This window comes from Mus caroli, chromosome 15 (genome assembly GCF_900094665.2).
Source record: "Mus caroli chromosome 15, CAROLI_EIJ_v1.1, whole genome shotgun sequence".
NCBI lineage: Eukaryota > Metazoa > Chordata > Mammalia > Rodentia > Muridae > Mus > Mus caroli.
This window is the reverse complement of record NC_034584.1, coordinates 45,758,197-45,769,974: the sequence shown is the minus strand read 5'-3', so window position 1 is coordinate 45,769,974 and position 11,778 is coordinate 45,758,197.

The following is an 11,778-nucleotide window of genomic DNA, read 5'->3' as shown; positions in this document are numbered from 1 at the left end:
TGAAGAAGGGACTGAACTGAAGGAGCTAAGGCAGTTTGCAGCTCCATGGAGGGAGCAAGAGTGTCAATAGGCCAGACCCCCCCCCTTGGGGCTTCCAGGGACTGGACCACCAACCAAAGAATATACATGGAGGGACCCATGGTGTTGATATCATATGTAGCAGAGGATGGCTTTGTTGGACATCAGTGGGAGGAGAGGTTCTTGGACCTGTGGGTGTTCTATGCCCAATGTAAGGGAATGCCAGGCTGGGAAGAGGGGAGTGAGTGGGTGGGGGAGCACCCTCATAGAGGCAGGGGGAAAGGGGAGGGGATAGAGCATTTCAGAAGGGGAGACCTGGAAGGGGAAACCATTTGAAATGTAAAAAATAAAATATCCAAAAAAAAAAAAAAAAAGAAAGAAAGAAAAAGAAAGGACTTGTTCCTTGGACAGTGGAATATACTAACCTTATTGATTAACATTTTCTTTCTCATATCATTTATATTAAGGATCTCTCAGATTTGAGGACAATTCCAATCCTTTCCACTGTGTTAGAAAATTATGACATGTAAAAATAAAAGGGTTATGAAGCTAGTTTTGGGAGTGTGTCTCCACACTATGCCACACTAAAGTTTTAGAGAATAACCACAAGACTTGTTCACAGTACCTTCCCCCTGAGCCCTGTGCAGCCCCAAGTGTGTAGGTGGCTTTGCTAGGGCACTGTACAAAAGGGTCACAGTGCATTGACAGCGGTGAGTGAGGGGCCGGGGGAGAAACCGCTTTAGATCATCTTCCTGGACCTTGTTCTGAAATCGCAGCTTTCTATGCACACTTAGAAACATTAGCTGCTTTGACAACTGGGCTAGGGTCTTTAAAACCTGGTTCCTTTCTCCTAAGCTTCCCAGCTAGAGCCTGGGGTCAGGATAATCAAAGATCCCACCATAAGGTCCTCAGATAGTGAATCCACCCTTGAGCTCTGAAATCTGTTTCCTTTGAGTTTCAGACACCTGTATGGACAGGAGTCATTGTTTTCTTCCTCAACCCTGAGTATGTTAAAAATGTATGTATTGGTGGTGCTCTCTTGGTCTTAATCTTACCTAAAGAGTTCAGTTCTGTGTGATGAAACACGCAGTTCTGTTTCTGTCCCTCTCTGCATCTGAAATGTGGTTCTTACTAGGTTATACTCAACCTTGGTCTGGCATGAACATCTAGACATAAGCCTGTTCCTTCTTGGAGAGCCCTGTCTTCCACACATGCCAGTGTGTCTGAGGCTGTCCTGCCCAGCCCTGGGGCATTGCAGACAGCGATAAACAGGAAAGTGATGCCAAGAATATTTAAAGAAAAAAAATGGAATTGGAATTAGAATCAGAAATCAGAAGGAAGCAAGGAGCAGAGAGAACGAGGAAAGGGAGTAGGGTGTGCTGGGGAAGTAGCTTAGTTGGTAGAGCACTTGCCTAGCATTCGGGAAGCCCTGAGTTGTGTGCCCAACACTGAATAAAGGCCGGCACAGTGGCACATGCCTGTGCTCCCAGCACTAGAAGATAGGCACCAGAGAATCAGAAGATTCTCTTCTAAATAGTGCATATATATGCTAGACAGACAAAAAGACAGACAGACAAGTGACAGATACACAGATGATGTTATATGGATAGATGATAGATACATAAATGATGATAGATGGATAGCTAGATATCTAGATAGATAAAGAAGGAAGAGGAGAGAGAATAGAAAGAGGAAGAAAAGAAAAAGAAAAAGCAGGCTGGAGAGATGGCTCAGAGGTCCTGAGTTCCCAGCAACCACATGGTAGCTCATAATCATCCATAATGAGATCAGATGCCCTCTCTGGTCTGCAGGCATACATGCAGGGAGAACATTGTATATGTAATAAGTAAATAAATAAATCGAGAGAGAGAGAGAGAGAGAGAGAGAGAGGTTGCAGAATGGCAAAGATCAAAGAGGCCCTGACTGTCTTATATGATTAGCCACATGATTGATAGGCTCCCCCTTTAAATGACAGTTATCAGCTGGTGCCGACCCTCTGGGTCCCTTTGTCTGCGTGGAACGGGTCTCTGGTCGCAGGTGGGCAAGGAGTCAGCGAGTGACAGACAGACCAACAAGGAAGATTGTGTAGAATCTGAATGTAATTTGTCAAATTGAGCATCAAACTTTTTATACAGAAGAAAATAGGGAAGTTAGGTGACACATCGGCAAGGTACAAATGAGGCTACCGGATGCTTAATGACTCTTACACTAAACAGAGGAATGTAAACACAAAGACTGGCAGGAACTGGGCAATAAAACAACTGAGATAAAGTCAGCTCTATCTAAGGTCAGCTATAGTCTTAGAAGCCAGGTGTGAGGTCTTTACACTCCTAGGGCAAGGGCTTTCACACCCAAGTCAAGGTTCTAAGGGAGTTCCTCTCTAGCTAACCATCTCATGAATAATGCATTACCCTAAAGCCACAGCCAGATCTACTTCCTAAACCATTGTAAATTCCTGTATATGGGAGCAACTTGGCTTTTATTCTAAGTGATAGTGTAATACCAGAGGCAATTCTGAATGTCACTGAATAGGCAACATTCTTACTGAATTCCAAGCCCATGGTCAGCTCAAGGACTTTCTAGGATGTTGGAACACTGGCGAAGGCTTAGTTATGTCAGAATTCAATCTTAAAAGGCACTTATAATAAGATAACACTAAAAGAGAGCACGTGGATCCATACACCAGACTAATGCAGGGATAGGGTATGAATATACAGGTTATGAGAATGCCAAAGCTCCAGGAGGTGAGGTCCTTTTGAAACTCTTTGCCTCGTGACTGCTCCCAGGCCTCTCGGCCTGCCAAGCAGACTTCACTGGAGTGTGCGTGTGTGGCAAGCTGGTATCTGCTATAGCATCCTATGATGCCTTTGTTTGGACCTGATAATGCTGTATTGAGATGTTGGCTGCTGCCATGTTTCTGGCCTGCATTTTCCTCATTCCCTACTCTCTTTAGCCTTTAATGGCCAGACCTCAGGATTTACAAAGGGGACAATGATAGAGATGAGGCATTAGATTTTAGAGGGTGAATCCCTGAACATGTTGTGGCCTAAATACAATTTAGGAGCCACAGTTTTTAGGTCTAAAGAGGGAGTGCCACTCCTCCCAGTCCATGGTCTCTTCCCTTGCTACTAATATTCCTTTTGAGGAAAAAAAAAATGCAACTCTGTCTCCTGAAATGCGAAGTCAGGTGCTAAGAAGAGCTACTTTCAGTGACTTGGTCTTTGTAAACAGGAACCTGGCTCCCCACTGCCCTCTAGAGCATTCAAACCTCACAGTTTGGTGGGTGAGTAAATGCAGATGCAGGCAGGGGACTGGCCATAAAGACTCTACAGAGCTGGTAAACCAGCAAAAGATCTGGTGGCCACTTGTGGTCTAGCCACGCCTCAAGTCAGTGGCTAAAGATGCAGCCATGTTTACCAGGCAAAAGTAGGGGCCATGTGGGCTTGTCCAGTAGGAATAGAAGCCACTGGATGGGCAGTTCCAGGGAAGACAGTGAGAGACAGAGAGGAGAGAAAGGTGGAGAGAGAAGGTGACTATGAATTCACCTTTTATCATTTACTGGGTTAGTTAAGCTTACAGAGTTGGGTTCTGACCACAAAACCTGGTATGTCCATTCCAATTATTGGTCATTTTCAGAATTCACAAACTCATTTTAATATTTTGTCATCCTTTCCAGGAGTATAAGCTTCCTTCACCAGTAACAGTGCTTTCTTATTTGGGTCTCTGCCTCTCTAATTACAAACTCCTTGACTGCAAGGGTGGAAATTGTTTTCACTGCTGACTCCCTGGTACTGTCGGAGAGTAAGATCTTCAAAGAGTATCCTACAAAACAACACAAAACAAAGCAAAGCAATGCAAAGCAAAACATAACAAAACAAAACAAAAACAACAAAATGACCTGGTTTTCAGGAAACTTCCCTCTGGGTAGATTAATGGCCCTGGGTCACTGGTGGCCTGAAAAGTGGTCTCCTCTCATAATTAATCTGTCCATCTGTTGTCTGGATTATGGACTGGGCAAAGTATGTTCTGGGAAGGAACACGTTCTCTGATTTTCAGAGCTCTGAGCTGGAGCTGGGGCTATGTCAAGTCTGGTTAGGTGTCCTGCACCGTGTGGTGGTGAGGTCAGTGTGTGGAACCGGTTAGGGCACATTGCTGTTGCAAAGAAAGTCAGAGGTTCTGAGTTGCCACTACCTTAAAAGGTTGTGTTGCTCAGTTCTGCTGTCCTCGTGAGCCCAGATGTCATGGTAACTGGGGAAGTTGGCGGAACTCTTACAAGTCTACAGATATGCTCTTCTCCATCCTTCCCAGCATGCCCGTTGTCACATGCCCTTTGTCACGTGCCTTTGTGCTTCTGGAATCAAGGACTAGACTGCATGTTTTCTTCCTGGGCTGACCTGCAGGCCTGCAGGCTAACTTCTGGTCTTTGGAATGCATCAAAAGTTGTTTTGTTTGCCAATCTCAGTCTTTGTCTTCACAGTTCTTGCATGTGTCAACCTGCTGCTGGCCAGGACCAGCTGCCACAGAAATGCCACTATTGAAGCCATCTTAGACCAGCCAGATCCTTGCCCACCTGGCAGGTGACCACAGGCCTGACAGCTAGCTGGGCAGAGAACAGAAGAGCTAACCATCACGGCCAGGCACAGGATCCTGCATTGAGTAAATGGTTGTTATTTTAAAAACGTCACGATGGGGGGGGGGGGTTATTTATAATGTATCACAAGCTAGCTGATAGTCAAGAAAGAAAAGGATTTTTATAGAAAAAAATACGTCTGGAACACACTAGATTACACAAAGAAACTTTCTTTGCAGTAAGTAACACTCCACAGTCTTCTGATGCTAACCTGCACAGAGAAATTCGGGGGCGTGGCTGGGTGCTCAGTAAGTCATATTCTGCTTGCAAATGTATATCTGTGGGAATGCTGCCTTCCCACCCTTTTCATGGATCAAGGTATAAAGAAATAAAAAAGCTATGTTTTAGATTGCATAAAGAGTTTTGAAGCTTTTTGACTTTGTTACCTGTATTGAAAAATCAAAAAATAGGGCTGGGTTGGGCATGGAACAGGATACCTCTAATTCGTACGCAGGTTTTTGAGTTGAAGGCCATTCTGGTCTGTAGACACTGTCTCAAAAACAAACAAACACCCCCATAACCCAAACTCAAAAACCAACTAAACAAACACACACAAAAAAAAACCCAAGATTTAAAAATGAAAGGCAAACATTTCTTAAAATTGAATTTTGGTTAGCGTGAGTGCATACACACACACACTCACACACACACACACACACACACACACACACACACAAATAGTTTTCACAGTGTATTTTCATACAACTAGATCAATATTGTTCGTTCTAACTTGTCCCCACATTGGCTTCCCTTTCTTCTCTCCCCACAAATAAACCTTCCTTAGACTTTCATCTTACAAATATTCTATTCTCTTTATATTCTTTCTTCTTCTTTTCAGACTTTCCTCTTATAGTCTCCTTCCTACTTTATACTCTTTCTATTTCTGTCTCTGTCTATCTCTGTCTCTGTCTCTCTCTCACATACACACACACACACAAATCCAGATTTCACATGCCAGATGATACATGATATTTGTCTTTTTTGAGTCTAGTTTATTTTGTTTAACACGCTTATCACCATTTTCATCAATTTCCTGGCAAATGTTATAATTTCATTCTCCTTTATAGCTGAATAAAATTCCATGTGTATATATACATACCACACAGGTTTGAACTCCATTAGCCTGTGGATGGGTGTCTAGGCAGGTTCCAATTCCTGGCTGTTGTGAATGGCACAGCAGCAATAAACATGGCTATATGAGTATCTTAGTGGGAAATTGACTTAGAGTCCTTTGTGTCTGTACGCAGGCGTGGTAAACCTGAATTCTGTGGTGCTTCTAGTAGTTTTTAAGCAACCTCCACACTGTTTTCTATATTGGCTCTATCAGTTCCATTCTAGTGTTTGAAGGATTGTTTCTCAACATCCTTGCCAGTGTTTGCTGTCATTTGTTGTCATTACTGGTTTTTAAAAGCAGCCAGACGACTTCACCCAGGGCAGAGCTTTAGTGCAGGTTAGAGAGGACTGCACTGTGAAGCTGAGATTGGCGGCAGGCCACGTGAGTGAGTGTTCTCAATGGCTTCATTTGTTTGCTTGATGACTGCCACGCTGACTGGGTGAGAGGAAATCTCAGTGTCATTTAATTTGCATCTCTCTGGTATAGAAGCTTGGCACTGGGTCTGTGTTCCTCAGAGGCAGGAGAATTTCTGTTGTACCCTTTTGCTCTATCCCTGGTGGTTAGTATTGGGTATGCAAAAGTTGCTTCTGTGAGAAACAAGACTGTGAACAAGACTAAATGGAGTGGATGAGCTTGCTCTCTGGGACAAGACTGTGTGCCACAGGACAGCCAAGAGATATTTACATAGCCCAAATGAAGCTAAGTCCCAGGTTGCTAAGGGATTCCTATTCTTGCTTTCTCGCAGATGTTTTACAACATTTGCCTTATATACCCAGCAACAATAACCCACTCACCCAATGCCATAGAGAGAGAGAGAGAGACAGAAAGACAGAGGAGAGACAGAGACACAGAGAGACAGAGAGACAGAAAGATAGAGAGAAAGAAAAAGAAGGAGGAGGAAGGGGAGGGGGAGAGGGAGGGGGAAGAAGAGGAGAACAAGACGGTGAGGGTGGTAAGGACATGGGAATTTTCAAGGACTTCACTGAAGTCTAACTGGCAAGACAAACACCAAATTAACACACTTGGGAGCTATATGAAAATAACAGCACTGATTTCCATGGCTTTCCCAAGAGCAGACACTGGCCTTAGTATCTTTGCATGGTAACATACTTGTTTCTTGCAACAGTCTGAAGAATTAGTGCTGGGTAGTACTTTATTGGATGCAGAATATTTTTACATGCCTTGAGTTGCTAATCAATATATAGCACTGAGGAATTTGAAAGATGGTGTTAAAATATTGAGGGTTAGTGAGATGGGGTAAAGACATCAAGCCTGATGCCCTCAGTTTCATCCATGTGGTCCATGTGATGGAAGGAAATAATCAGCCCCCTTAGGTTGCTCTCTGATCTCTGCTTACACACCACAGCATGTGTCTCCCCACCACTATGCACAATGGAAAAAAAAAGTTGTTGAGGCAATGAGAAGTCAGCTAACTTTCCAATGGTCACCCAGCTAGTAAGTCACCCTGTTGGGTTCAGGCCAGGCATCCCAAGCAGCAGGCCTTGCCTACATAGGACCTCACCCTGGTTCAGCCTCAGTGTCACAGGAGAAGGTTCTGACCTCCACTAGGAGAAAAAGGCTATGATGGATGCACAGTGAAAGCCCTTAGAAGAGAAGAAAATAGAAACAAATGAGCAAAGGAGCAAAGGCTGAGAGGTGTTGGATGTTGGCATGAAGAGCTGCATGGGGTTGATGCCCTGGCAGCATGTGGCAGAGATAACTGGGGAATCTGCATGGCTTCCTCCAAATGTCTTATTACAGCTGAATCACAGAGCAGCTGCCTGTATGTCTCTATGAGTGGGCAGCAGGTGTCTGGGTGGTCAATCAGGACAAAGTGGGGCTGCAGGTGAACAGTCATGACTGTGAGGACCACCTTGAAACAAAATGCCAATTCCTATGAGATGCTTAATGTTATGTTTTCATGCTGAACGGAGCCCCAAGATTCACTTCCTTTTGCCCTTTGGTACATGAATCCCACATCACAGATGCTCATCCTGGTCTCATGTTTGTCAGTTTCATGATGATTCTGAAAGCCACAGATTCTCAATGAACACTGGACCTATCTGGACAACATCACATTTACAGAAAGCAAGTGTGGGCTTGCTAATCTCTTGGTGTTTGTAAAACTGTATATGTGCCTCTGTTGCCTGACAAAGTGTTCTGATGTTCCTGGGATAACAGTGTAGCAGGAATGTCCTCTACCATCCTGCACCATTGTCTTACAGCTGCTGTCACAAGGGCTCCAGCTGGATGCATGCAGAGGGGGCTGCAGAGAAATTTTTCTGAGAGTGACCTGGAAGAAGGTTCTTTACCCTTCTTTTGTAATGAATTACAAATTGGACATAGTGAAACCTGGATGGTGGTGGACAGAGGTGGAAGGATCTCTGTGAGTTCTAGACTACCCTGGTCTACAGAGTTAGTTCCAGGACAGTCAAGGCTACACAAAGAAACCCTGTCTCAAAAAACTGAACAAATTGGACATAATGAATAGTACGCAGGGATGTTCTGAGGATGGAGTGATATCATGTTTAAATTCCAGCACAGAGCCAGGCACCTACTTAGCCCTCGGTAATCCCTTGCTTTTTCCCTTCCACCTCTCGTTTGTATTTTCCTAGTCATCTTTTGTAGACGAGTGGTTCTGATGCTTTGATTTAATCAGGAATCTGCGAGTACTGATGCTGAATGTCCTTGTCCTCAATTGGTTCTTGATCAATCAATAAAGTTGCCAGTAGCCAATGGCTAGGTGGAAAGAAAAAGGCAGGACTTCTGGGTTCCTACAGGCTAGGAGAGAGGAGGTAGAGATCAAGATACTTGGGAGAAAGAGACAGAACACACTTGGAGGTAGAGGAGATCTTCAAAATGCAGGTGAAAAAGGAAAGCGGCCCAGAAAAGGGCAGCCTGAAAGTGTCTTGGACAGCAAGACCAGTGGGCTTCACAGAAGGTAACCAGGCAGCTACGCTGAGGGAGGATTTAGAGCTGTTGAGCTAGGAGTAAATGTAAGGGCAGGCTAGTTGTGGAAAGATTAGAAGAGTCCAGCCACAGATCCAACAAGGCAGTTTAAAAATGAGCTAATGTGTGCGTGTATCTCTCATTCTGCAGATCCGAGATAGCTCCTGGATAGGTGAACTTAAAGTGGTGTAGCCAAAACTCCCACAACAAGCTTTTCCTTCCTCCTTTCCTTCTTTCCCCACATTTTTCCTCCTTATTCTTTCTTTCTTTCTTTCTTTCTTTCTTTCTTTCTTTCTTTCTTTCGTTCTTTCTTTCTTTCGTTCTTTCGTTCTTTCGTTCTTTCGTTCTTTCGTTCTTTCGTTCTTTCGTTCTTTCGTTCTTTCGTTCTTTCGTTCTTTCGTTCTTTCTCTCTCTCTCTCTCTTCTTTCTCTCTTCTTTCTCTCTTCTTTCTCTCTCTCTGTCTTTCTCTCTCTCTCCCTCCCTCCCTCCTTTCTCTCTCTTTCTTTCTTTCTTTCTTTCTTTCTTTCTTTCTTTCTTTCTTTCCTTCTTCCCCCATTCTCCTGATTATGAATACTACTACAGATTGCATGTTATTACAGAGCATTTGCTCAACATTCCTCTATAATAAACCTTTGCATCTATGCTAATTTTCTCAATGCTAGGCATAACACATATCAGTCAGGGTTCCAGCAAAGAGGGATGACATTGTCTACTTAGATGAAGAGAAGAGTCCATAGAAAAGGGACAAATTATGAAGATTTGGGGAGGGTATAGGGAAGCTACAAGAGATATAGCAAAATTCTGAACATAGAGGTAGGTGTCGTTAGTACTCATAGGTCTAAGGAGTCAAGCTAAGTGTTATCAGTTTACTTGTGATGTGATAGCACCTCAATAGTTCAGTGGCTTGTAACATTCAGTGATTGTACAGGGTTTATGACAGCTATAGATTGGCTGTAGACCCATGGCAATCTCATTGGTCTTGGCATGGCTGTATGTGTCTTCTCATTTAAAAAACCAAGCTGTTATTGTTCTCTTTTAGGGGCATGCTTTTCTCATGATGGATGGCAGTAAAAGAGGGACAGAGTCAAAGCACATAGAAGGCATTTAATTTTGCCTTTAATTTAATTTTCTTTTGCTTTGAGGAGATGGAAATCATCTATGCTCCCATTCCATGGGCCAAAATAAGTCAAAGGACCATCTTTGAAGTCAGTGGAGTGGGTGCTGTACTTGGCAGATAAATCCTTGTGCTCAGTCTATCCCAGCAAGGGTGGGTACTGGAGCTGAGCCAGGGAGGAGTGCTTCGAGTGAGCACACAGTCTGCCATGAAACTCACAGGATCCTAGACCCTCTCTCTAGCCACTTCTCATCTATTTACCTTTTGCCTGAACCCCACTAGAAGCCAACTGCACAGGAGATTATTCTGTGGTCCTTCAATGCCAGTTTTCTGGGACAAGAAACAGGATGGAAAAGGACAGTGATTTCACTGCACAAGCACATAGAAGATTGGCTTAGTTGTTGTCTGAGTCATAATAAGGCTATTAAAGCTGCAGAAAATGCAACACAAAGCATTTCTTTAAAAGCAGCAACTCTTCATTTCTAAATGACCAAGGAAAAATTCCAGGCTGACTGTTCATAAAGTTAAAATGGGGGAAAAATTAGGATGGCAATAAATCTTCCGTGAGATCACACCATAAATCTAGGGAGAAACCCTTTCGGGTGACATAAGGCATAACCTTTAACAGCTAATAGTCTTGAAACTGTTTGTGTCTGACCGTGCCGAGTCCCTAAGTGGACTCCATTCCAACATTGTCATTTATCTTGTGATATTTACTTTATTGTGGTAGGTTCCAGTGGTTTCTTTCTCTCTCTTTTTCTCAGTGAGTCTGTGATAAAATAAACTCACCAGAGTAAGATGAATGCTGTCTTATTAACAAGCTTCACTTAGAAGGGAATGGGGCTGAGTTGGCCCAGCATGAGTCAGGGGGGTTTGCATTTTTTCATTGGGTATACCAGATGGCTATCTCCTGCTTGTATTCCTGTGTTTCTACAGCCAATGTAATAGAATATTTCTGAATTCTGAAAAATTCATAAACAAAACAGTAGAAAGACAACAAAAGTTTCTATGGTATTCTATACCTTTCTAATATCTTTTTGCTTCTGTAGCTCTTCCAAAGTTCTTGAAGAACATGTTACCTGCAAGTTCCCCTGGCAATACTTTAGACTGTGGGATGTGGAGTTTCTATCAAGGCTACCTCTGTTGGGGAGAACACTGCAATATCTTTTCTTTATATTTTTACCTCCCCAAAGTGGGTGCAGAATTCCTTTGTTGACCATACCCATACAAGAGAGGAACTGCTAGTTGGAATGTGGGAGACATCCACAAAGCTGTTTCCATTCTTTCTCTGCTTCCTCCCACATGAGCTGAGAGTTTTCAAAGAAAAAAAAAAAACCTCTACATAGTCTTTATATTAGAGAGGGTTAAGAATGAGAGAGTCCTTGTCCACTTTATGGCTTGGGATTTACTATGCAAGTTTTAGCATTTCTGTTATAGTGAAGAGAAGCACGGGAACTTCATGTTGTATAACTAGCCTACCTCAGAAGCCCTACTTCATGGAATTACAAGGGGTTTGATTTACACTTTGAACAAATCTGTCTTTCTGCTTATCTATCTATCTATCTATCTATCTATCTATCTATCTATCTATCTATCTACCTATCACTTACCATCTACACTGTATTTAATACTTGTTCAAAACCCAGGACACTGAATCCTAGAGGAGAGACAAGAATCCTAGAGGAGAGGGGGTAACTGGGGAGTAAGACTGGACACAAAGCTTTTTTCTAACATGACATTTCTTTTATCATTTGTTCTGCCCACAGCTGTCATTCCTGTCTAGATGTCACAGAGAAGGTATCACTTGCTTTCATGCCATCTATTCAACTCTAAGATGCAAATTGGGCATGATTTAATGCCCCCGAGTACCTGTTTTTCATTATCAAATGGGGTTGAGTCTCAGTTAGCATCTATTATTTTTACTATTTTTAATCAAAAAGGGACTTCGGTACT